This window comes from Perognathus longimembris, chromosome 4, assembly GCF_023159225.1.
Source record: "Perognathus longimembris pacificus isolate PPM17 chromosome 4, ASM2315922v1, whole genome shotgun sequence".
Lineage (NCBI taxonomy): Eukaryota > Metazoa > Chordata > Mammalia > Rodentia > Heteromyidae > Perognathus > Perognathus longimembris.
The window spans coordinates 79,871,371-79,893,206 of NC_063164.1; the positions used below are offsets into that span (position 1 = coordinate 79,871,371).

General features: G+C 40.4%; 1 pseudogene; it reads left to right on the plus strand.

Annotated features, from left to right (window-relative positions):
- Window positions 1–17,878: 17,878 nt before the first annotated feature.
- LOC125350034 lies at window positions 17,879–19,679 on the plus strand (annotated as a pseudogene).
- The last annotated feature ends 2,157 nt before the right edge of the window (window positions 19,680–21,836 follow it).

Here is a 21,836-nt window from a genome sequence, read left to right on the forward strand (position 1 = left end):
ATAGTAAAACTACTGACTAGAAAATTACCTTAGTACAGTAGCATATTATTTTCTCAAGTACAATCTTTATAAATACAAGTATGCAAAAAGTCTATAAATTTCTATGACAAAAAGAAATGAAATTAAAATCCAAGTAAAATTAAATTCTACAAGATTAATGTTGCCATTTATATTTTCACGACCACAATAAACATAATGCAATTTTGTTAACTTATTGCTCTAAAATGCAAGCTGATAATCATTTTAGCACTGAAAGCTAAGTAGTATTTTTGTGTCCTAACAGATGATCTGAATTGGAATCATGAAGAACCGCTTAACTATGTTGATGGTACCTTAAAAACCATTCAAAAAGTGTTCAAATACCTAGTGCATTCAGCAGCTATATAAAGCGTCCATTTCTTTACCTCTATGCTATCTGAATATTTCTTTCGAATTTATATCACCTTATTCCAGTATATTAAGTTGACAGAGATAAATTCTAAACCCTCAAGAGCATGTTGAAACTTCATGTGGAAGAAGTAGAAAATGACAGATTATAACCAGGCATGGCAGTGCATGCTTGTATATCCAGCCACTTAGGAGGCTCAGGAGAAGCCTCACAAGTAAAAGAACAGTCTGAGCAATAAAGGGAGCTCCAATCTCTCTCTGTCTCTCTCTGTCTCTCTCTCTCTCACAGTTTATAAATATTAATAACTTTTGTCAGGCCTACAAGTTAGACCCCTTCTTTACTTTTTGAATTCAGATATATTCATCTATCATTATCTTCACAGTTGAAAACTCTTGTTACTCCATTTTATTCACAAATGAGCACTTTATTCAGATCTTTTAGATTCTCAGTTCCAAAGAATGACCCTGGATTTCCATTTCTAATGCTCTGACAATGAGTAAATAGTAGCTTCTCAGTCCCTCGCAAACATATTGGATAGGAATTCTAGAGTTGAGGCTTGATCAGCTGTTGTAGGCTCCCTTCTCAGTGACTCTGACACATACTAAAATTATAGAGGTACTATTTGAAGAAAATTTGTAGTCTTAAAGAAAATTTAAATATATATTATAAATGATGCTAGCAATGAATAAAGGAATTGCTTAGAGAAATTTGGTAGCTAATCAAATGTCTGAAGTTTTAGTCCCATGGAAGCTTATCAACCTGGAATCAAAGCACAGAGATATTAGTAACATTAAGAATGGGTATACACACCTAAATGATGCACACATATTCATTCATAATGCTAATATGATCTTTAAATTTTAAGGGAATTTCTGAAAATTTAATTGATAACTCAGATGAATTAGAATTTATTACTTTATAAGCAATAACCAATAAAATTTTCTATCTTAAGAGTAGAGCTAATATGGTTGAGTATACTAAGCCTTAGGTATAAAGAATGTGGTATCAATTAAATTAATTAAATAATTTATATTTATTAAAATATCTCAGGCAAGAAGAACAAAATATCTCCTGTTATAAGCCACTCTCAAAAATATTTTAAACAATAAGTTACATTTCAACCTAGATACACATTTGATTAAAGTGCCTATTAAAGCAGACACAGATTAACACCTTGATTCTTTTTAAGACTTACATGCAAAGTTTTTATTAAATATTTATATGTAATGAATTTATTAGTCCAGACAGATTCAAAAGCTAGCCTTGTTACTTCACTGATTTGTGTATCTGTGTGAGTAGACATGCTCCTCTTCAGAAATTAAATTGTTCACCATGCAAAAGCTCCATTTCCCTAAAGAAAAGATAGAAGAAATGAATGGAGACAGATCACCTATAAAAAGTTGAAGCTATGCCAAAAAGAAATTGTATTTTCTAAATAAGTTCTTTTTTTTGGAGAAAGTACAAGGTATGTGCTAAATACATCAAAGTTCCATTCCAATGAGTCCATCTGAAGAAAAAAAAGTGCTGTAGACTTACTATCTAAGAAGATGAGTCAAATCAGTGGGGTTTTCAAAGTAGTTTGAATTTTATTTTCAGTCCTACTCTGATTGTTAATATGGTTGGTCAAATTGGGAGTTAAACTATGGGGCTGAAAAGAATGAGCAATGCATGTTCAATATCTAATCAAACCTACTACCACCTATTCATTTTTTTTTTCCATTTCAATTAAGAAATCAACCCAAGCTAAATGATATTCTGCATTTATTGCTGAATTTGCTCATCTGATAATAAGACAGATAATAGTATGGGATATTCTAAACAATTAATTCAGATATTTTTAGAAGTCCCCACAATAAAATATAATTTATGAAAATAATGGATTTTCATTAGTGTTGGGAGCCTAGCTAGCAGCTGAGCTCACCCTGACCTCTGGCTGTGCTGTTATCACAAGGAATGCAATAAGATTTTTGGCTTAATTGACAGCCAGCACTTACCAAGATGTTTTACTGTGTCCTTAGGCACCTGGTTTATGTTTACCATTCAGCCTTGTCTTGTTTTATTGCCTCCTGTTATTTACGGACCTAAAGGCTTTCTTATTTTCTTAAACTTTAGTAACCCTATGCCATTCCCTGGTTCCCAAACTGCATAAAAGCTGGATGTTAAGAATAAACGGGGCTGCAGTCTTGAGTTACAGTCTCGAGGTGCAGACCTCCCGAACCCCATTTTTTTGTCTCTTGTCTTCTTTTTTCTCTCATCTATCCTTTTTCTTTAGTCCTTGCCCCCTCAATCAGGATTCCCTTTCGTTGCTGGCTGGCTCCAGCAAGGGGCGCCCGAACAGGGACCTGAAAACCTGGGATGAAGGCAGAGAACCCCCGCTAGGTAAGAGGACTTCCGATAACTTGGGAAAGAGAGCAGGAAAGAGTACAGAAAAATATCCTCAGGAGTAAAATATAATGGGACAAAGTAACAGTCACACGCTGTACGTGCAAGCCCTTAAAGGAACGCTTCATGCCCGTGGAGTGAAAGTGGGGCAAAGTCATTTGGAACATTTCTTTCACTTCATCGAGGAAATATGCCCCTGGTTCCCAGAGGAAGGAACCATTAGTTTAGAAGCTTGGCAAAAAGGAGGAAAAATGATTCAAGGACATTATGACACCAAAGGCCCTGAAAAAACCCAAGTGGATGCTTTTACTCTTTGGAACCTGGTCAAAGATTGCTTAGATCCTAGACATGAACAGATTAAATTCAATCAGTCGATTGGAGAAACTGATCCTGGACCTGATGAGAGTTGCCCAGCCCCAGCAGTGTATGCTGCTGCCCTGGAAGAGCTGAGGAAATTAATAAGATCTAAACCCGATGGGCTAGTTAATAAGGAAGACTCAGATAGCTCAGACGCTGAGGAAAAAATATACAATGAGCCTACTAAAGATAGATTGACCCATGTTGAGAATATGTTGAAATCAGTTATAGCTCTATTGTCACAGCTTCATCCAGAAAAACAAACTCCTTTAAAGGTTGATACTGTTGAGCCCCCACTGACAGTCCTGGCAGAGTTACAGCTCTCCTAGGTGCAGGCTGCTCGCAGGGGGGAGGGACATGAGGCTAGGGAAATGCTAACACCACCAAGGTAACTTCTATGAGCACTCAGGCAGATGAAGTTCTCTCTGTCTCTTTTTCTGCCTCCCTCTAAACTCTGCCTGCCTGCCTGTGACATAGGATGGGTATCGATATTTGTTTAACATCTGCTTTGAAAGACTCAAAGAAAGGTTTTCTATTCTTGTTATTGATGTTAAGTTTGGAGACTCAGTTAAATTCTGCTTGTTTGGCTAAATCGTGAGTTTTCTCTAGCATTGGGCACATAGTCGACAATAGGATTGGTTGGAATGGAAGCCTGCCCATCCCCCAGGTGACAGGAATGCCAAATTCCTGGAGGCAGGGCAGGGACTTGGAGTCTCCAGCTCCTGGTAACCCTGCCCCCACTCTAAACTCTGTGACTATGGCCTTGCATTTCAAAGGTGCCTTGTAATTCAAATGCTGGAAGATGAAGGTGTCTTACTGTTAGCTCACTGTCCGTGTTCATGTCCTGTCTCCCATAAGCTCCCCTTGGGAACTAAACTGGTTTCTCAAAATGTGGCTTCTTGGGTGATCTGAAAATTTTGGTTTGCTAAAAAAGTTATTTTGTTTACCATCTAACCACCTGGTTCTAGAATATAGGCAAAATAATATCATTTGCCACTGGAATTCCAGAAAACTTACATGGCCAATTAAAGAACAATTCTAAGCACGCCCCAAAACATGTGTACATTGTCTGTATGTGTATGTATGTCTGTCTATGTCTATGTGTTGGTAAAATTTAAAAACAAAACAAAAAACAGGTTTTAATCCCAAACTGATAATGTTTGTAAGCAAACAAATGTGTCTAAGAAAAACTCCAAACGGTTCTAATATATAGCACATGATATAAGTACAATGATGTAAAACCAGTGTGTTATTCTTTATGTCTATCTATGCTAAGAGTCAAGTGTACATCAAATCCTGACAATTCTTTGGTATAGACTAAGATTTTGCTTCTCCATTTTTTTTCTTCTTTTTTCGCTGTGCTCTCATAAACTCTTTAAGATCAAGGGACCAGAGTCTTTTTGGGACAACTGTACAAATGTGACTATTAACCTAAATTTTCCTGACCCAAAATTAACATTTTTCTTTATAGGATGCAGGTTGACATGTGTGCTAGCTGAGTGGACCGCAGCAGGCTGTGGCTACAGAAAGCTGCCTCCACAGTCAGCTCCCAAACTGCCTGGTTTGCTCAGGCATCTAGGAGTCCTGTGAGGATTTTGACAGGCCTCCCCAAGATTAGAGTTGGGTCTATAGCAGGCCTATCATGACAGAGTTGCAACCGAGACTTATTCCAAGGTTAAAAGCATCAGAATTGTGCTTGGCGACCACAGGGTTACATTGGGGTAGCATTGGTGTCTTCTCCCTCCATGACTCACAAACTGTCCTGGCTGCTATGGAGAGCAGACTTGGTTGATCTTCAATTTGTGTGGATTTTGTGACTAGAAAGATGGTTAAAGGCCCCAGCATTCTAAAATCTGTTTAAAAATTCCCTTAACCAGTCTGTGTAGAAATTTACAGGCAACAATCAGGAAATGTGACAGCCTATCCAGGGAACTCTGAGATGCTACTACAGCCTTATCCAGATGCAAGCCATCTCTCCTGTTGCCCTACTAATTTGGGATGGAAGACACAGCCACTTCAGATCCACTGAAGCTGAGACTTTTATTGTTATTCATTTGTTTTCTCTTTCACGTGCCATTAAAGTAAGGTTAAATAATATGATTTGATTTAATGGCACATGGATCCCATTCAATCTGCTGTTCTTTAAGTGTTACAGCAAAACTCTGGCAACTATTTGTTGGTCAATTCTTAACAACTTACAGGTAAACTCTACTCCTTTTGTTCTCCTGTTGCTTTAATTGGAAATAAAAGGGGCTTTTATGGCTAAGACTCCTTGGACAGTTCAAAGCCAGCCCAGGCAGAGAAAAATAAAAATCCCTCTTGGTCATATTTGAGGTCTTTATTATTTTACTAGTCAGAAATTACAGATTAAAACTCCTCATTTATGTACATTGCATGATCTTCAAAAATTTCTGGTAGACATTAATTGGCTTTGCCCTTATCTTAAATTATCCACAGCTAAATTAAAACCCTTATTTGATTTATTAAAGGGGGCACTGACCCTATATCTCCCAGAGAAATGACAACTGAAGCAGCTGAAGCTTTAAACATAGTAAATTCTGCTATATCTTCCAACATGTAAACTATATTGATTACACAGTCCCTTGGGAAGCATATATTTTAACTACACCTCATTCTTCAACAGCAGTCCTCTGGCAGAAGGAACCTCTTTTATGGCTTTCCTTGCCTGCTACTCCCTCAAAAGTGTTAACTCCCTGTTATGAATTGGTGGCCACTTTAGTCCATATGTGCTGTGTGGAATCTTGTAAGTATCTCAGACGAGATCCACATGTAATTTATATCCCTTACAATTTACAACAGCAAGAATGGCTTTGTATTCATTGTGATTTCTGGGCCATTGCTTGGGCCAATTTTATGGATACAATTTCACATCATTATCCCTCCAACAAATTACTTCACTTTGCCTCTTCTTACACTTTTATATTTCCTCGGGTTGTATCTCTGTCACCTCTCTCTATGGCTGCGTTGGTGTTTACAGGTGGATCTTTTAACGGAACAGCTGCTCTTACTATTGATGGTGAAACTAAATCTTGGGACACTGGTCTTTCTTCTGCCCAGGAAGTTGAACTTCAAGCAGTTTTACAGGCCCTTACACTTTTGCCTACTAAAGCTTTTAATTTATATTCTGATCGTCCTTATGTTGTTTGAGCCCTTCAGATTATTGAAACTGTCCCCTTTCTTGGAAGAGTTAATTCCACTATTCAAACTTTTTTCCACCAGATACAACTTCTTCTTCGCTCTCGCACCTGTCCATGCTTTTTTGGATTTATATGCACTCATACTAAGCTTCCTGGACCATTAAGCGAGGGCATTGCTATTACAGATGAGGCTACTCAGGTTTTTCTCACTCAGATTGACTTAGAAAAGCAATCACATGCAGCCCACCATCAAAACAGTCGTGCCTTATGTGAGCATTTTCATATCACACGTGAGGCAGCTCGTCTAATTGTAAAAACTTGTCCTAATTGCACTACTTTCCTATCTGTGCCCTCCAAGGGCATTAACCCTCGAGGTTTAGTAGCCAACCATGTTTGGCAGTTGGATGTTACCCACATTCCTTCTTTTGGACGGCTTTGCTTTGTCCATGTTACCATAGATACCTACTCTAATTTTATTATGGCTACTCCTCTTGCTGGGGAGGCTAGCAAACATTGTATTTCCCATACCCTACTCTGCTTTGCCACTATGGGACTTCCTAAACATATTAAAACTGATAATGGTCTGGGATATGTTGGATGAGCTTTTCAAACTTTTTGTAAATCTTACCAGATTGTTCACACTACAGGAATTCCCTATAATCCTCAAGGTCAAGGAATTGTTGAGCAGGCCAAAGGTTTTTTTTTTTTTTTTTTTTTTTTTTTTTTTTTTTGGCCAGTCCTGGGCCTTGGACTCAGGGCCTGAGCACTGTCCCTGGCTTCTTCCCGCTCAAGGCTAGCACTCTGCCACTTGATCCACAGCGCCGCTTCTGGCCGTTTTCTGCATATGTGGTGCTGGGGAATCGAACCTAGGGCCTCGTGTATCCGAGGCAGGCACTCTTGCCACTAGGCTATATCCCCAGCCCCAGGCCAAAGGTTTTTTAAAACATCAAATTTCTAAATTAAAAGGGGGGGCTGAATTATACCCCTTCTCTCCTGTTAATATTCTTTCTCATGCTTTATTTGTACTAAACTTTTTAAATCTGGACTATAATGGCCTTTCTGCAGCACAGCGGTTCTGGGAAAAGAGAGAGCAAAGAGCTTTTGCCCAAGTTAAGTGAAAAGATCCTTTAACAGGTGCTTGTCACAGGCCCGATCCAATATTGACATGGGGTTGAGGACATGTCTGTGTTTTTTCACAGGATGAAAATGATGCCCGCTGGCTACCTGAGCGTCACGTTCGGATTGTGGAAGCTCAACAAGATGGTACAAGCGCTGACTTACTGGGCTTATGTGCCAGATCCACCGATCCTGCACCCTGCAACATGGGAAGGAGCTGAGGTGATCGTCCATGTCAACAGATCAGCATATGGTAAGGCTCCAGATCCTTTTGTTCAACACATTAAAAAGGGAGACTTTGCAGCTTCTGGCATTGGAACCCCTTTTTGTTTTACAACTGACTCCAACAGTCATATTCCAGGGTGCACTGTAATGCAATCCATGAATCATCGAATTTGGATTCCTGATAACAGTCAAATGTATCATATACAACTGACTTCATTACCTACTGGGTTCCCTGTACATGCTAATTCTACATCGTCCTTCATGATACCTTGCTGCATCAATTCTTCTCAAATTGTAGAATCCACGGGAGAACTGCACCCCATAAAGTGTAGACATGAACATCCTTTTATAACCAATATTTCAGGAACTAATTCTCAATTGATGGACTGGTCGGGAGCTAATCTCACCAACAAGTACAACCCAGGTCTGTGGTGGATGAATGGGCACCCTCAACGTCGTGTCTGGATGTTAGTGGCTTCCCTAAATAATATTTCCTGGCCTTCTTCTTCCTTTTTAAAAAATATTATGAGTTGTGTAACACCTCCTTATGCAATTATGTATGGACCTTTTAATATTTTCATAGGAGCCATGTATTTCAATGTTACTTGTACTAACTGTTCTTTTACAAATTGCTTGTATAGTGGTCTTACTGATTCTGTAATTGTTATTAAGCAACCTCCATTTGTTATGCTTCCTGTGAACGTATCTGAGGCTTGGTATGAAGAAACAGGTATTCAAGTGTTAAAACATCTAAAAGAGCTCATGTGCCCTAGAAAATTTATAGGGCTACTGATAGCAGGCATTGTAGCCTTTATTTCTTTGGCTGCCTCTGCTGCAGCAGCTACTGTAGCTTTAACACAAAGTGTGCAGCTAGCTCACTATGTTAATCGGCTTGCTCATAATACTGCACAAGACCTACACTTTCAAGCCAGGATTGATGATAAAGTAGAACAAAAATTAGATGCATTGTATGAATCTGTGTTATCTCTGGGAGAACAAATTCGTGCTTTACAAACCTAGCAATGGGTGCGCTGCCATGCTAGGTTTGACTTTATTTGTGTGACCCTCCATAAATATAATGGGTCAAGCTATCCTTGGGAACAAGTTGTAGCACACCTTAATGATATTTGGCATCATAATAATTTGTCTTTAGATCTTTTTCAGCTCCACAGGCAAATAGCCGAACTAGAACAAGCTCCGCCTCTGGACTTTGAAGTGGCAAATACTGCAAAGGAACTGTTTGAACAATTTGAACACTATGTACCTTCTTTTACTAATGTTAAGGGGTTACTAATGACATTGCTTGGCCCTGGAATACTTTTGCTGATGATTTGCCTATGCTTTCCTTGCATTGTACATATATTGCAAAATTCTTTTATGAGTTTAGCCAGCCAGCTGCACAAGATTAAGATCCAAGTAAATGAACATCCCCTGAGAGGAACTGCAGCCAGAGAAGGGTAAGAGGGGGTTTCAGCTCTGACCAACCTAAGACAAGGGCCTTCAGCTTTGCTCTGAAGAAGTTCCCTGGTTCCCAAACTGCATAAAAGCTGGATGTTAAGAATAAATGGGGCTGCAGTCTTGAGTTACAATCTCGAGGTGCAGACCTCCCGAACCCCATTTTTTGTCTCTTGTCTTCTTTTTTCTCTCATCTATCCTTCTTTTTCTTTAGTCCTTGCCCCCTCAATCAGGATTCCCTTCCTTTGCCGACTGGCTCTGGCACATTAGGTTATAAAAACTTCCAAAGACCTGATTAAGAGTTATGAATCTGGATTCATATAAATGTGTAAAAATGCTTGGAGCTCAGTCAGGACCTGTCATAATATCAAAGAATCTTATTATTCTCTTTAGTAATCTAAATTAGAAAAACTATCCTAAAGTCTCTAGTGAACTATAACTGTTGTTTTATTTTTATTTATTGATTTGTCATGGGGCTTGAACTAAGGGCCTGAGGGCTGTCCCAGGGCTTTTATGTGAAAGATTAGTGCTCTACCACTTTGAGCTACAGCTCCCACTTCCAACTTTCTGTTGGTTAATTGGAGATAGGAGTCTCTCAGACCTTCCTGCTCAGGCTGGTTTTGAACTGTGATCCTCAGATCTCAGACTCCTGACTAGCTACGATTACAAGTAAGCCACCAGCCCCTGGCCCATCCACTGTTTATATACATATTTATGCACAGCACCATGGCTAGCATAATGATTTGAGTTCAGGTAGAATAGCTTGAAAATCAAATATGTGGTACTTAGATCTAATTTTAGCCTAATAATATAGTCATTTGATGTAGGAATTAAAATTAGTTACTTTTGAGACAGGGGAAGATGGTGGAGAAGCAGCAGAGCCCTAGCTAGGCTCCCTCTGACATCACAGTTTTCCCACCCAAGAGAAACTTCTACTCATAGAAAGACTGCCCAAGTAAGTTATAACAGTATAGGAATTCTGGCCAGGAAGGAAAAATCAACTTTGCTGGTCTGAAAACACAGATTTGAGCTCCGGCGGCATCCCGCCGCCAATCCAGTGCCAGCACCAGCACAGTGCCCCACACTCCAAGCAGCAAAAGCACACAGCGGTGAGCAGGGAGAAATCCTCCAGATGACAGCCTACAGATGCGGATCGCAGGCTGCGCACTGATGGGCTGAAATTGCAGAGAAAGTGTGAGTACCCCAGGAAAGACATTCTCACTTGTGCCCATACAGCAGCTTCTGGGAAGTAGCCCTTTTCCCACCACCAGAGCAAAGTGCCATCTTTGACACTGGCATAGGGTCAGACCAGACTAGAACTAAAGCAGGCCTGGGGAAAGCGAGGACAAAGCAGCCATCTTTGAAAAGGGAAAGAGGGACCAACCAGTGAGAGCCAGCTCAGCCCAGGAGAATGCCCCTGCACAGGCAGGGGGCTCGTCCTGGGCCGCGGCTTAGACAGAGGTGCCTCGCCCTGCACGCCGGAATTTCTAAATTAAAAGCAAAAGTGGCGAGCAGCTATGGCAGCACAGAACAATCAGATGGGAGAACAACCTGTTCCTGAGACAGATAAACGGTCCCATCACAGAGGAAGCCCAATTCCCAGCCCAAAAAGGAGCTGAGTTCCATAGCCAGCTCTGCCCAGGAGAGAGGAACCTCCCCCAGCCAAGCAACTCTCTGCTGGGTAAACCAGGCCAGAGGCACCCCACCCTGCTGAGTCCACAGCCTATTCAAAGCCAGGTGTTAAAGGCAGTGGCCCCACAGCAGATGGGAGGAGCCATGGTTCCCAAGACTGTTCACATTCCCCACCTAAAGAGGATGCCCAAGTCTTACCTGCAAGCTGTGTGAACCACAGAGACCCAAGATTTCACTAACGGGGAGGAGGGTCAGAACAGATCCACCCCCTGTGAACTAAAAAGCAAGGCAAAACAGCCAAGCACCAAAATAGACTGCAGACCATCGCAAGGAAACCAGAGACTGTAGACAGCCCACTCAAACAAAGACTCCATTTTTTTTTCTCAAACACTTTTTTAAGCTTTTTATTTGTTTTTTTTTTTCACTTCTGAAACATCATTGTATTTATTTTTCCGTTTATACCTGTTTGTTTTATCAAGTCTTTTTTTTTTTTTTTTTTTTTTTTTCTAGTTCTGGGCCTTGGACTCAGGGCCTGAGCACTGCCCCGGCTTCTTTTTGCTCAAGGCTAGCGCTCTGCCGCTTGAGCCACAACACCACTTCTGGCCGTTTTCCATATATGTGGTACTGGGGAATTGAACCCAGGGCTTCATGTATATGAGGCGAGCTCTCTACCACTAGGCCATATTCCCAGCCCCAAGTCTTTTTGTTTGTTTGTTTGTTTTGTTTTCTTGGTTGTTCATTTTTCTGGTTTTTGTCCTTTTTATTTTTTTTAACAATTTTTCTTTGTTTTGTTCATCTGTTTCCAGTATTTTTTTCTTTATTTCTCTCTTTGCATTCTCTTTCTTTAAAAATTACTTTCATGAATAACACCCCCACTGTTTTCTGCTAACTCTCCATTGTCTATCATTTTAACCTTGTTCTTTCTACTGATTCCACTCTTCTCCACATTCCCACATCACTGAAATTAAACCAAAATCATCACCGCCATCCCCATAAATTTTACTCTACTCTCTTTACTATCTCTAACCTACCCTCCTGACTTACTTCCAGGACCTCCAGATTCCATTGACTCCTGGTTATTGTATAGAAGGTATCCCTGCTTAATCTGAGTGAATCAAAGGGGTTCATAGAGAAAGCCAGTCCAAAAAGAACATAATATAAGAACAAGAATTGCTCATAGGGTTGTAAGAGTAAATAAGTAACTACTGAATACAGGGCTCAGGATCGGTTATTATACTGAAATTATATTCTTCAGGAACAGCAAAACGAATTTTATATACAGGTATACAGGTATCTGTATATAATTGTGAACTTCTAAGATTTACACAACAGTGCTTGATAAGGTCTGCTTTGGGTGTAAAATGGTGCTCAAAAGTTCTTGTACATTGGCATTCCCAATCCAAATGGGCAGAAGAAATACAAGAAAGATGCTAAACAATGGAGTCTCATCTCCCATTCAAAACAAGCAGGAAGCAGAGCAGTCAATCAAAGACATAGATAGAAGAGAACCCTCGAAATGCGCTACAAAGTCTACTGATAAAAATGATAAATGAAAGTTTGAATCTCTTCAGTCAACTATCCTAGAGCATGAAGAGCAAAGCAAAAATTAATGGAGAATTTCATGGCCTCCACAAATAGAAAGATAAATGAACTTCAAGAATCAAATGAAAAGATAGCTACCCAGCTAAAAGATTTGAGAGACAACACTCAAAACCAAATTAATGAAGTAAAGAACTCCATGCAGGACCTAAGAGAAAATTAAAGCAAGAACATGGAAATCATCAGGAAAGATCAGTCAGAAGGAAAAGAGATTCAAAATCAAGTAATTATCCTTCAGTCCTGACTAGCTGAAGCAGAGGAGTGAATCTCAGGAGCTAAAGATTCCCAAGAAACTATGGAGAAAGACAAAAAATCAATACAAACCCAATCCAATCAACAAAACAGATCACTCCAGGAGCTCCAAGACACAATAAGGAAGCCCAGTTTAAAGGTAATAGGTATTGAGGAAAACCTGGAGAAAGAAGCTAATGGAATAGGCAACCTATTCAACAGAATATTAGCCAAGAACTTCCCAAATATCAAGAAGAATAGGCCTATACAGATACAAGAAGCATTTAGAACCCCAAACCGACCAGACCAGAATAGGACATCCCACCGACACATTGTGATCAAAACAGGATAAACAGAGTCCAAGGAAAGAATCCTTAAAGCTGTTAGGGAGAAGAAAACAATCACATATAAAGGAAGAGCAATCAGAATTACCTCGTACTTCACAGCAGAGACCATGAAAGCAAGGAGAGCCTGTAATGAGGTATACCAAACCCTAAATAAAAAGAACTACCAAACAAGAATAGTGTACCCAGCTAAACTCTCATTCATGGCAGAAGGTCAAAAAAAGTCTTCCACAGTAAGGAAAAACTGAAACAATATATCTCCACAAAACCAGCTTTACAAAAAAGCCTCAAATATGTACTATTCAGGGAAATTAATCAAGATCACAATACAGACAGAGAAATGAACCCTATATAGAAAAGCAGAATATTAGATCAAGAAATGGGAAGACACAGCTTTTAACAAGATAGGTATAATGAAAGGAACAAATGACCATCTCTCGATCCTAACTCTCAATATTAAAGGACTTAATTCGCCAATCAAATGACATAGGCTACTAAATTGGATTAAAAATCACGATCCATTTTTCTGCTGCCTCCAAGAGACACATCTATCCTGCAAAGTAAACATCTTCTAAAAGTGAAATGCTGGAATAAAATCTATCAAGCAAATGACCCCCCATAAGCAGACATGGGTTGCCATTCTAGTATCAGATAAAATTGATTTCAAATTTAAAAACGTAAGAAGAGACAAAGAAGATTACTACATCCTAATAAAGGGATCTCTCCTACAGGAGGATATAACTATCCTAAATATCTACACACCAAATACAAGAGCACCTAATTTCATCAGACAAAAACAACTGACTTTGAAAACACACATCGACCCAAACACATTGATCTTGGGGGACTTTAACACTCTACTATCACCTGTGCACAGATCACCATGCCAGAAAACTGCACAAAGAAACCACAGAATTAAACAACTGCATAGACCAACTAGACTTAACCGACATCTACAGAATATTCCATCCAGCAACAACAGAATACACATTCTTTTCAGCAGCACATGGAACATTCTCCAAAATAGATCACGTCTTAGGTCACAAAGAAAATCTGTACAAATTCAGAAGTATCGAAACCATTCCCTGCATTGTCTCAGGCCACAATGGAATAAAATTAGAGCTCAACTCAAACAGCCACTGCAGAAAATGCTACAATACATGGAGACTAAATAACACACTGCTGACCCATCAGTGAGTCATTGAAGAAATTAGAACAGAAATTCAAATGTTTATGGAATTCGACCAAGATGAGTACACAAAGTACCAGCTCATTTGGGACACAGCAAAGGCAGTACTCAGTGGGAAATTTATATCTCTGAGTGCCTACATCAACAAACTGGAGAAACAGCAACTCAACAACTTAAGGAACCTTAATCTCCTCCAAAGAGAACAACAATCCAAACCCCAAGTGAATAGATGAAAGCAAATAATTAAAAACAAATCAGAATTAAATCAATTAGAGACAAAAAAAAATCAGAAGAATCAACAAAACCAACAGTTGGTTCTTTGAAAAAAATCAACAAGATAGACAGAGCCTTAGCAAACCTGACCAAAAAACGAAGGCAGCACACTCAAATAAATAAGATCAGAGATGAAACAGGTAACATCACCACAGAAACAACCAAAATTCAGAACACAATAAGGGACTATTTTGCAAATTTTTGCCAACAAATTCAAGAACTTGGAAGACATGGATTATTTCCTAGAAAAAATTCATATCCCCAGACTCAAACATGAAGATTTAAACTCTCTAAACAGACCCTTATCCAGCACTGAAATAGAAAGGGCAATAAGTGATCTCCCATCCAAGGAAAGCCCAGGTCCAGACAGATTCACAGGAGAATTCTACAAGGACTTCAAAACAGAACTCACACCATTATTTCTCAAACTCTTCAATGAAATGGAAAGAGAATGTTCACTACCATACACATTCTATGAAGCTAGTATAACCCTTATCCCAAAACCAGGCAGGGACACATCGCAGAGAGAGAACTATACACCGATTTCCCTGATGAACAGAGATGCAAAAATTCTCAACAAATTCTGGCCAATCGACTTCAACAGGTCATCAAAAAAATCATACACCACGATGAAACTGGGTTCATTCCAGGGATGCAAAGTTGGTTCAATATACGCAAGTCAATTAATGTAATCCACTACATCAACCGGAGCAAGGTAAAGAACACATGGTTATATCACTGGATGCAGAAAAAGCGTTCGATAAAATCTAGCACCCATTTATGCTAAAAGCCCAGGAAAAACTGGGATTCCAGGGAACATTCCTGAATATAACCAAGGCAGTTTATGACAAACCAACAGCAAGTATAACTCTAAATGGTGAAAAACTAAAGCCATTCCCTTTAAAATCAGGAGCAAGAGAGGGATGTCCACTCTCTCCCCTCCTTTTCAACATAGTACTAGAATTCCTATCCAGAGCAATTAGGCAAGATGAAAATATAAAGGGGATCCAAATAGAAAAAGATGAAGTCAAACTTTCTCTCTTTGCAGATGACATGATCCTAAACCTAAAGAACCCCATAGACTCTACCCCCAAGCTACTTTGGCAGCGTTTCAGGATATAAAATAAACCCTCAAAAGTCAATGGCGCTTCTCTATGCTAATGACCCGGACGCCGAGGCTGAAATCAGGAAAGCAACTCCTTTTGCAATAACCTCAAAGACATAAAATACCTTGGAATAACCTCAACCAAAGACGTGAAAGACCGCTATGATGAGAACTTTGAAAACATGAAAAACGAAATTAAGGCAGAACTAAGGAAATGGAAAAACCTCCCATGCTCCTGTATTGGGAGGATTAGTATAGTCAAAATGGCAATATTGCCAAAAGCTATATGCAAATTTAATGCAACACCCATTAATATCCCAACACCATGATTTAATGGAATAGAGGATGCAATCCAGTAATTCATATGGAACAATAAAAGACTTAGAATAGCAAAAAAAATCCTAAGCAGAAAGAACAGTGCTGGAGAAATTACAATACCAAACTTCAAGCGGTATTAGAAAGCTATAGTAATAAAAACTGCTTGGTATTGGCAGTGGAACAGTCCTGAAGACCAATGGAACAGAATTGAAGACCCAGAAGTGAACCCACAGAACTATGCCTACTTAATCTTTGATAAAGGAGCTAAAAAAATAGTCTGGAAGAAAGACATCCTCTTTAACAAATGGTGCTGGCAAAACTGGTTCAACACATGCAACAAACTAAAACTAGATCCTTATATATCTCCCTCCACCAAAATCAATTCCAAATGGATCAAAGACCTTGAAATCTAAACAGATACCCTGAAAACACTAAAGGAAGGAGTAGGAGAAACACTTGGGCTCCTTGGCACAATATGGAACTTCCTTAACAAAGACCCTGAAAGGCTACAAATCAAAGAAAGGTTGGACAAATGGGACTGCATCAAACTGCAGAGCTTCTGCAGGGCAAAGGACATAGCTCGCAAGATAAAAAGAAAGCCCACACATTTGGAGAAGATCTTTACCGGCCATACAACAGACAAAGGCCTCATATCTAAAATATATGCAGAACTAAAAAAAACTACCTTCTTCCAAAACAAAACCTCAAAGAACCAATAGCCCCCTCCTCAAGTGGGCCAAAGACTTAAAAAAAGACTTCTCTGATGAGGAAATGAGAATGGCCAAGAGACATATGAAAAAGTGCTCTACATCACTGGCCATAAAAGAAATGCAAACCAAAACAACATTGAGATTCCATATCACCCCAGTAAGAATGTCCTATATCAAGAAAACTAACAATAACAATTGTTGGAGGGGATGTCGCCAAAAGGGAACCCTAGTTCATTGTTGGTGGGAATGTAAACTGGTTCAGCCACTCTCACAAGTGGTATGGAGATTCTTCAGAATGCTAAACATAGAGCCCCCCTATGAGCCAGCAGACCCACTTTTGGGTATCTATCCAAAAGACCACAAACAAAATCACACTAAAGCCACCAGCACAACAATGTTCATCGCTGCACAGTTTATCATAGCTAGAATCTGGAACCAACCCAGATGCCCCTCAGTAGACGAATGGATCAGGAAAATGTGGTACATATACACAATGGAATTTTATGCCTCTATCAGAAAGAATGCCATTGCCCCATTTGTAAGGAAATGGAAGGACTTGGAAAAACTTATACTAAGTGAAGTGAGCCAGACCCAAAGAAGCAAGGATTCTATGGTCTCCCTTATAGGGAATAATTAGCACAGGTTTAGGCAAATCACAGCAGAGAATCACAATAGCCCAATTACTATACCCTTATGAACACATAAAATGATGCTAATTGAACTGAACTCCATGTTATGGAAACAATTGTTATATCACTGCTGTAACTACTTTCAACATGTTATGTGTAACTGTAGCTTCTATTATTGATGATCTTCTTGTATCCCCTTCCTGTGGTTGTACCTACACTATCTCTGTATCTTATCTGAGTATATTGGAAACTATGTATACTGGTAGTAGAACTAGGATACTGAAAGGGAATACAAAATGGAGAGACACAGGGTAAAAAAAGATAAACAACTACAAAAGCAATACTTGCAAAACTGTTTGGTGCAAATGAACTGAACAACTCAAGGCGGGGACAGGGAAAGGGAGAGGTGGGAGGGGGGAATGAGGGACTATGTAACAAACAGTACAAGAAATGTATCCAGTGGGGAGGCTGAAGCATCTGAGGCATTAAAGCATCTGAGAGAGCCGGAGGGGAGGAGAATGGAGTGACAGAGACACGCGGAGGGTGTGGGGTGGGAGGGAGAGCGTTGAGCGAGGTGGGAGGGGGGACACAGAAGGAGGAAGAAGCGGCGGCGGAGGCGGCTCCTAGGTGCAGAGGAGGAAACTCCGAGGGCTCTGACAGGAATAATGCGGTAGCCCGGCGGTCAGCTGGCTCCCGGCTCCGGCAGCGGCTGCGGTGGTCTGAGTGGCGGCAGCCCGAGCAGCGGCAGCACCCCGGACCACCGCCGACCGACCCCCTCCCTGAACGCCGACTGTCAATGGAGTTGAAAAACATCATGGCCAACACGGTCTTGCTGAAAGCCTGGGAAGGGGGTGGAGGAAAACGTAAAGGGAAAAGCAAGAAGTGGAAGGAAATCCTGAAATTTCCTCACATCAGCCAGTGTGAAGACCTCCGAAGGTCCATAGACAGAGATTACTGCAGTTTGTGTGACAAGCAGCCAATTGGGAGGCTGCTTTTCTGTCAGTTGTGCTAAACCAGGCCTGGGCTGGAGTGCTACATTCAGTTCCTGGACTCGGTGGCAGAATATGAAGTTACTCCAGATGAAAAACTTGGAGAGAAAGGGAAAGAAATTATGACAAAGTACTTCACCCCAAAGTCCCCAGTTTTCATCACCCAAGTTGATCAAGACCTGATCTCCCAGATGGAGGCAAAGCTCCTGCAGAGACCCTGCAAAGAACACTTCTCCCCCTCTGCACAGTTTGTCCATGACTACCTGAAGGGAGAACCATTCCACGAATACCTAGACTGCATGTATTTTGACCGATTTCTGCAGTGGAAGTGGTTGGAAAGGCAACCAGTGACCAAAAACACATTCCGGCAGTATCGAGTACTTGGGAAAGGGGGTTTTGGAGAGTTCTGTGCCTGCCAGGTGCGGGCGACAGGTAAAACGTATGCCTGCAAGCGCTTGGAGAAGAAGAGGATCAAGAAGCGGAAAGGTCAATCCAGGGCACTCAATGAGAAGCAGATTCTGGAGAAGGTCAACAATCAGTTTGTGGTCAACCTAGCCTATGCCTATGAGATCAAGGATGCACTGTGCCTCGTTCTGACCATCATGAATGGGGGTGACCTGAAGTTCCACATCTACAACATGGGCAACCCCAGCTTTGAGGAGGAGCGAGCCTTGTTTTACGCCGCTGAGATCCTCTGTGGCTTAGAAGACCTGCACCGGGAGAACACTGTGTACAGAGACCTGAAACCTGAAAACATATTGTTGGATGATTACGACCACATCAGGATCTCAGACCTGGGTCTGGCCACGAAGATCCCCGAGGGAGACCTGATTCGAGGCCCGGTGGGCACTGTTGGTTACATGGCTCCAGAGGTCCTGAACAACCAGCGCTAAGGCCTGAGCCCTGACTACTGGGGCCTGGGCTGCCTCATCTACGAGAAGATCGAGGGCCAGTCGCCGTTCCGCGGCCGCAAGGAGAAGGTGAAGCGCGAAGAGGTGGACCGCCGGGTCCTGGAAACCGAGAGGGTGTACTCACACAAGTTCCCCGAGGAGACCAAGTCCATCTGCAAGATGCTGCTCACCAAAGATGCAAAGCAGAGGCTAGGCTGCCAGGAGGAGGGGGCTGGCGAGGTCAAGAGGCACGCTTTCTTCAGGAACATGAACTAAAAGCTCCTGGAGGCTGGGATGTTGTATCCCCCCTTTGTTCCAGACCCTCGCGCCGTGTACTGTAAGGACGTGCTGGACATCAAGCAGTTCTCCACCGTGAAAGGCGTCAACCTCGACAACACAGACGATGACTTCTACTCCAAGTTCTCCACGGGCTCCATGTCCATCCCATGGCAAAATGAGATGATAGAAACAGAATGCTTTAAGGTGCTGAATGTGTTTGGACCTAACGGTACCCTCCTGCCGGATCTGAACAGAAGCCAGCCTCCGGAACCTCCCAAGAAAGGGCTGCTCAACAGACTCTTCCGGCGCCCCATCAGAACAATTCCAAGAATTCACCCAATTCCAGGCCCAGCCATAACTACCACATCAATTCAAACCACATCAGTTCCAACTCCACGGGAAGCAGCTAGTTCCAGCACAGGCCCGGAAGGCCACGTGGAGCCAGACCAAACCCTTTTCTTTGGAAGCAAAACTCATGGCCAGTGGGACTTCCGCTCTAGCTGGGCAGCCAGGGGAGCCCCGGGGAAGCGGGGAAGGAGACCGTTCACCATCGGGAAGCCTTAAGGTTTCTCAAAGAAATTTCCACTCAGGTCTGTTTTCTAAGGCGGCCCCAAGCCAGATGGATTGGCCTAGCGCTTGTTGAACATTGCAATAGAAACCCAATGGGACCCGACAACTTGCACGCATTTTAATAGCATCCTGACTAGAACTGATTTTGTCCTTATTATTTTTAAAGAAAAGTTTTGTAAATTTCTCTATTGTCTCAGTTTACATTTTGTATACAATACAAAAAATACAAATTTTGTATTTAAATGAAAGTCAGATTTTGAGGGTGTATATTTTCTGTGCAGCCACTGTTAAGCCATGTGTTTTAAGACATTTTAGAGGGGCGGGGAGGACTTACAAAAAAAAAAAAAAAAAAAAAAAAACAGAAACAAACAAACAAACAAAAAAAAATGTGACTCCAGACTTCCAGAGCCTCCGATGAGAAAGTGTTTCTATTAAATGTAGAAAATGTTTCAAAAAAATGTATCCAATGCCTAACGTATGAAACTGTAACCTCTCTGTACATCAGTTTGATAATAAAAATTAAAAAAATAACATTAGTTACTTTTGAGGTTTATGAGACCTTTATTAATCTAATCTGTCAATACTGACAAAACAAACTCTGAGGTAGTTCTACTCAAGCTGTACTGCAAATGTTTGAGCAATCAAATAGTAGTCGATAACTATTTGCAATTGAATTCTTTGAATTTATATCACCTATTAGAAAGCAAATGCATAAGAAAACATCTCAGAGATTTCTCCCTCTTCAGAAAACATCCAGTAATAGAACTTTCTTCTTGTGTATAGACCTATAAATTTATATAAGAAGAAATTAAATGTATAAAATGATTTATAGGTGGATTAAAAAAGCTTGCAAGTTTGGGATTTCATACATCTTCATGAAAACTGTTATAAATCTTTGTAACATAAATTGCTTATCCTGGTTCTACAGAAACAGCATAAACAGAGCAAGCAATTATCTGTAATAAACTTTTTCTTTAATATTGTGGCAATCCCATTTTCTTAACATACTCATCACAATATATCTTATGCTCTCCTATAGTCAAACAATGTGTTCTCATTTCTCATGGCTTTTACCATTGTGCAGACTCGGAAATGCCTTGGTTAAGTTAGTGTGATCATTTTCTAATAGTATTTTTTCAAAGTGAAATTTATTCAAAATTTAAATTCAAATACACTAAAGCATTAACAAAATAGTAGGATTAATGCTAAAATTCTGAGCAATCCAGGAAGAATTTTTAGTACATAGATGACTATGCTCATTACAAATATCTGTTTTGTGCATAACTTTCATGGTTATTTATTAGAATTCAACATAACTTTTTTGAAAATTTTACTTTTCTCCAGTCTCTTTAATTTCAGTTTTTAGAAGATAGTTAATATTCAATTTAGATTTATTTAACGGTAATGGTAATGATTTCCTTGCAGAGGAAAGCAAGCTATGGTAATTTAGATGGTAGAGAAATAGGTAAATGGGTACGCTGAGATAAAATTGTATTCTTTCTGGAAAATAAAGCTTTCATTTATTTGAGATTAAAAAATTAAATCCAGCAGAGCAGAGTGACTAATGCCTGTGACTTTAACTACTTAGAGGCTGAAACTGGGCAGATCAATGGCTCCAGGCTGAGCAGTAGGATACACTCAAGAGACCCCTGATACATGTCAACCATGTGTGACATGTATCAGTCATGCTAGCCTTGTGGAAGGCACTGATCAGAAGTGGAATTCTAGACTGGCCAAGACAAAAATGTTTGTAAAACTCCATCTTAGTGGAAGAAGGTGAGCACTGTGGTCCTCGTCTGCAATCTCAGCCATAGCAGTAAAGAATAAAACAGAATGAGCATAGTATAGTTATGGGCCCAGGAAAATGAACCTATCTCAAAATAATCAGTGCAAAAAAGAAAGGAGGCATGGCTCAGTAGCACAGCAACTGCCTAGCAATTGCAAGGTGTTAAATTCAAACCCCAGTACCAACACAATATAATCTCTTACTTTTTCTC